Below are 6,409 nucleotides of genomic sequence, written 5' to 3' on the forward strand. Positions count from 1 at the left end.
GATATACTATACAATGAATGTAAAACTAATGTTCTCCCATGTAAACCAACACATAAATAAGAAGAAAACATAAAAAAAAAAAAAAAAGTGAAACAAGGAATGTAATGGAAAATATATAAATATATGTATATGTTTCTGTGAAGGCAAACAAACAAACAAGATAATATTATAACAGCTCCCAGGTCACATATCCCAATATAGCATATATATATATATATGTATTTTTGCTCAAGCAATATCACATTTACTGAAAAATCAATGTTACAAGGATGGATAACAAAAACTATCGTGACAAGAAGTGTTCAACTGTTAATTTTGGGCTGAAGATAAGAACAGCTTTAGAGAAAGTGCTACTGCTGCTGTGTGAGGTCGAGTCAATTCTGACTCCTTATAGCTGTTGTTAAGGACCATGGAGTCTGTTCTGACTCACAGTGACCCTGTATAGGGTTTCCAAGGAGCAGCTGCTGAATTTGAACCACCAACCTTGTGTTCAAACTGACCTGTGGTCCAGTGTGAGATCGAGTCTGTTCCAACTCATGGTGACCCTCTATAGGTTTTCTGAAGCTGTAAATCTTTATGAGAGTAGAGAGACTCATCTTTCTCTCACTTACAGAAGGTGATTATTTTTTAATTAGAGGAAGAGTAAGTGAATCTTTAAAATGTGCATTCTAATATCATTCATTGTAGCATGACTTAACACATTTTCTTTCATTTAACTTAGAGTTTGTCTCATTCAGTTTAAAAACAATTCTGTTTCTTATTCTGAAAGAGAGAAAGTAAATACATTCTACTTCATCGCTGCCACTAATTGCAAGTAAAAACCCTGAGATAAAATATACAAACCAACTATCAGAAGACTCCATGAGAACTCAATCGACAGCCTAGTAGTGAGTTCCTTGTTGTTGTTTTGGTGTTACTGCTGTTGTTTGTTTGTCTGCTTTTGCATTCTTTTTGTTTTTGTTTATTTTTAAAACTAAAGATCCTAAGCAAAAACAGGCTAAAATATATAAACTATCAAAAGACTATCAAAATTCTAGCATCATCTTGATGGTGAGTTCACTGATAATCACTTTTTGTGGTGGTGGTGGTGGTGGTGATGTGCCATGGAATCCCTTCAGACTCATAGTGACTCTACATAGGGTTTCCGAGGTTGTACATATGTAAAGGAGCAGAATGCCTTATCTTTCTCCTGAGAACTGCTGGTAGTTTCAAACTGCTGACTTTGAGGTTAGCAGCCTGACTCCTAACCATTATGTTACCAGAGCTCCTTGTAAAACACCTGCAACACTGGTATTCCTGGGCAGTCTCTAACCCAAAGTACTAACCAGGCCTGACCTTGCTTAGCTTCCAGATCAGAACAGATCAGGTGCATCCAGGGTAGAATGGCTGTTGTTGGAGTTATGGCTTCTTTGTTTTGTATTCTGGTGTAGGCACTAGAGTATGCCCAAAGCCAAACCTGCAGAGAACTTGAAGTACTTATTGATGAAGATAAAAGACTACAGCCTTCAATATGAATTATACTTCAACATAAAGAAAGCATAAATCCTTAAACTGGACCAATATGCAACATCATAATAAACAGTAAAGATCAAGTTGTCAAGGATTTCATTTTACTTGAATCTGTAATCAATGCCCATGGAAGCAGCAGTCTGGAGGTCAAACTACATAATGCATTGTGCACATCTGATGCAAAAAATCTTTTGAAAGTGTTACAAATGCAAAGCTGTTTCTTTGAAGACTAAGTTGTGTGTGACTTAGCCATAGTATTTTCAATGGCCTTATATGCATGAGAAAGTGAACAATGAATAAGGAAAATGGAATAATTCATTTACTTCAATTATGACGAAAATTAAATATATCATGGATTGTTTAAAGAAGAATGTTCCTTACAAGCAAAGGTGACTTTGTCATCAGGAGGAACTGATCCTAGAAAAGGACATGATAGTTGGTAACAGCAAAACGGAGGAAGACCCTCAATGAGATGGATTGACACATGGCTGCAGCAATGGGTTTAAGCATAAGAATGATTGTGAGGGTGAGGCAATATCAGGAAGTGCTTCCAAGGGTTGTACAGAAGCTGCCTATGAATGAGAACTCACTTGATGAAACCTAGCAACAATCATAATACTGCAGCAAAGAAACAGCTTCCCCTCCCCCAACCCATACTCCATACCTACAGTGCCATAGGTGACTTTGTGGACATTCCACACCATTTGTCAAATGAATGGCAAGAAACCTCTATTCTTTGCTTCTTCTACTGTAAATTCACAGTGGATCCTATGGGATGGAGTCCTGATGACTCTCCTATCCTACGCCAAGAATTGCTAATTTTGTTATTAGGTGCCACTTAGCTTTCAACTTACCATGTGACAGAGTAAACCTGCCCCGTTGACTTTCCTAGACCGTGATATTTCTATGGAGCTCTGGTGGTTATGAATTGGGCTGTGAACTGCAAGGTCAGCAGTCCAAAACTACCAGCTGTTCCGTGGGAGAAAGATGAGGCTTTCTGCTCCCGTAAAGATTTACAACCTCAGAAACCCTGTACAGGGTCCCTATGAGTCAGAAATGATTCCATGGCACATAACCACCACCACCAATATTTCTACACTGCAAGCAGATTGCTGGGTCTTTTTGCTGAGGAACCACTAGAAGGGTTCAGCCACTCAGTCAGAGAGCACTCAGTCTTTAACCACTGAGCTTCTTAAGCCAGAAGAACACCTGCAGATAATCAGTGCTTCTTCCTCGCCTCACTAGAGTACAAAACAGTCCCTGAGGGTGGAGCCTTCTTGATTTGCCTTTTACCTTGGACACTCTGTGGGGAACCCTGCAGGACTGAACCCTGGTAACAGACTGGGGAAACTCAACTGACTTTCTACTAAGAAAAACAACAGGAGAGAAATCTAGAAGATGCTTCAGAAAATGAAGAGATGAACCTGAAGAAGATGGAGTTGGAGAAAAGGATGCTTTAAATTTGTGTGGAGGGGATTGTAATCATTGCAATGATTTATGGAATGTACTACTGATGATCTACCCTGTAAACCTTCACTCATTCAATTCACAATGAGAGATTAAACAACAACAAACACTTGTTTATGAAGTTTTGGTCAAACTTGCAAGCATTAATCCAACTAAAATCCACACAGAAAATATTCTAAACACTAAGCTCAATTTTCAGACTTGCTTCTGGGAGGATCACAGGTAAAACAGGTCATAAAAGCACTGAAAAGTGTTTGAAAAATACACTGACGTTGGCTCCTCATTCCACAATGTGGGCCAAGATGAATAGTCTGATTGTAACAGGATTGATCATCTGATAAACAACAAGAACAAAAATCCAGAATTCTTAAATAGAATCCAGAATTTCATAAGAACATATTCAAAATACCCAGAAAAAAATTATTATCACAACAAAGATAAAATTAACAATTATGGATATAAAAAATCCAAAGTAAACCACAGCCCAAGAAGTATGGACCAATACTCTTAATGAATGAGAACATAAACATTTTAAGAAAATAAATTGTTGGTTTAACTTTTGTTGTTGCTGTTAGATCTTGTTGAGTCACTTCTGACTCACAGTGACCCTACGTACAACAGAATGAAACACTGCCAAGTTCCATGCCTTCCTCACAATAGTTGTTACATTTGAACTCATTGTTGATACCACCATGTCAATCCATCTCATTGGGGCGGGGGGTTCTTCTTTTTCACTGACCCTTCACTTTAACAAGCACAATGTCCTTCTCCAGGGACTGGTCCCTTCTCATAACGTGTCTGAAGTGTGAAAGACAAAGTCTCACCATCCTGGCTTCTAAAGAGAATTCTGGTTACACTGCATCCAAGCCAGATTTGTTTGTTCTTCTGGCAGTCTGCAGAACTTTCAGTACTTTTTTCCAACACGTAAATTGAAATGCATCTGTTCTTCTCCAATCTTGCTTATTCCTTGTCCAACTTTCAAATGCATATGAGGTAATTAAAAATACCTGGACTTGGGTGAAGCCCACCTTAGTCCTGAAACTGATCCCTTGCTCTTTAACATTTTAGAGAGGTCTTGTACAGCAGGTTTGCCTAGTGCAATATGTCATTTGATTTCTTGACTAGTGCTTCCATGAGTGCTGATTGTGGAATCAAACAAAATTAAATCTTTGACAACTTCAATATTTTATCAATTTATCATGATGTTATTTATTATTCCAATAGTGAGGATTTTGTTTTCTGTACAATGAGGTGCAATCCATACTGAAAGCTATAATTGTTGATCTTCAGAAGTAAGTACTTTAAGTCCTCTGCATTTCCAGCAAGCAAGGTTAATTACATCATCTGAATATTTCAAGTTGTTAATGAGTCTTCTTCCAATTTGGATGCCACATCCTTTTTCATATAATTCAGCTTCTTGAATTATTTGCTCAGCATACAGACTGAATAAGTATGGTGAAAGGATACAACCCTGATACACACATTTTCTGATTTAAAATATTTAGTATCCCTTTGCTCTATTCATGTGTCTCGTGAGCACAATGAAGTATTCTGGAATATCCATTTTTCACAATATTGTCCATAGTTTGTCATGATCCACACAGTTCAAATGTTTTCCATAATCAATAAAGCAAAACTAAGCATCTTTCTGGTATTCTCTCCTTTCAGCCAAGATCCACCTGATGTCAGCACTGATAGCTCTTGTTTTGCATCATCTTTTGAATTTAGCTTGATTTTCTGGCAGCTTCCTGTTGATGAACTATCACTATCACTTTTGAATTATCTTTAGCAAAAAAGTGGGAGAAATGAAGATGTGAAAGTACTAAACTTAGGTTGGATATATTCAAGGTCATATTTTGGCTATCATGGTCTTGTTTTAATATTCTTCAGCTTCAGCCTGAATTTACATATGAACAATTGATGCTCTGATCCACAGTCGGACCTTAGCCTGGATTTGGCTGATATCATTAAGCTTTTCTCCACTATCTCTTTCTACAACTGTACTCAATTTAACTCTTGTGTATTTCACCTGGTGAAGTCCAGGTGTACAGTTGACATTTATATCGTTTAATATAGTTATTTGCAATGAAGAAGTCATTGGTCTTGCACAATTCTATCATGGAATTTCTAGCATCATTTCTATAATCAAGGCCACATTTTCCAACTATTGATCCTTTCTCTTCATTTCCAACTTTCTCATTCTAGTTACCAGTTATTAATCAATGAATCTTGATTGCATGTTTGATCAAGTTTAGTCTAAATAAGTTGGTAGAATTCTTCAATTTCATAGTCACTGATTTTAGTGGTTGGTGTGTACATTTGAATCATGGTTGTATTAAATGGTCTTCCTTGTAGGCATATGAATATTATACTATCATAGGCAGCATTGTACTTCAAGATAGATCTTGAAATGTTATTTTTGACTATGAGTGTGACACCATTGCTCTTCAATTTCTCATTCTTGGCACAGTAAACCATATGATTGTCTGATTCAAAATGGCTTATACCATGCTAAAACCTAGGATGTTGACCTTTTTAATTTCATTTTTGACAACTTCAATTTTCCTAGATTAATACTCAGTACATTCAAGGGTCTGATTATTAATGGATATTAGCAGCTATTTTTCCTCATTTTGAGTACTGCCACATCAGCAAATGATGGTCCCCAAAGCTCTGCTCCATTCATGTCAATATGGTCAACTGCACTTTGAAGAAGCAGCTCTTCCCCAGCCATATTTTGATTGCCTTCAAATTTGAGGAGGTTATCTTCTGACATTATATCTGACAATGTTCTGCTACGGTTTCATTATTTTTTCATCTTCTAGCACTATATCTGACAACATTTTGCTGCTATTCATAAAGTCTAGCACATTAACCCACAGCACCACACCTGGACTCAACTCACGTTCTTTCTTTCTCTGTGTGTGTATATACATATATATATATATTCTCAATAGCTACAAGGGATTGCTTTCAGAAACCCTACAGATATCAAAATCCAATGATGCTCAGATCTTTTCTATACAGTGATGTAATATTTGCATATAACCCATGCACACCTATCCAAATACATTAAATCATCTCTAGCTGCAGTTCAAACCCACTAACCATGCCTAGAAACTCTATACAGGGTCACTATTAGAATGGACTTGACGGCCATGGAGCAGCTGGTGAACTTGAACCACTGCCCTTGAAGTTCAAGCCAACTTTGCAGTCCAGCGCACTCACCCACAGCACCACAGGACTCCACTAACAATTGTTGCTGTTGTATGTGCCGTGGAGTTGGTTCCGACTCATAGCGACCCTGTACAGGGTTCCCAAGGCTATAAATCTTTACGGGAGCAGAAAGCCTCATCTTTCTCCCGCAGAATAGCTGGTAGTTTCGAACTGCTGACCTTGTGGTTTGAAGCCCAATTAGTAACCACTACGCACA

At 37.7% G+C, this 6,409-nt stretch overlaps 1 protein-coding gene across 1 annotated transcript in view; it reads right to left on the reverse strand.

Moving 5' to 3' along the window:
- ACSS3 (acyl-CoA synthetase short-chain family member 3) overlaps positions 1-6,409 on the reverse strand; it is a 304,234-nt gene that overhangs the window by 15,567 nt on the left and 282,258 nt on the right. The gene's annotated exons all lie outside the window — the stretch shown is intronic.

This window comes from Chrysochloris asiatica, unplaced genomic scaffold (genome assembly GCF_000296735.1).
Source record: "Chrysochloris asiatica unplaced genomic scaffold, ChrAsi1.0 scaffold00175, whole genome shotgun sequence".
NCBI classification, from domain to species: Eukaryota; Metazoa; Chordata; class Mammalia; order Afrosoricida; family Chrysochloridae; genus Chrysochloris; species Chrysochloris asiatica.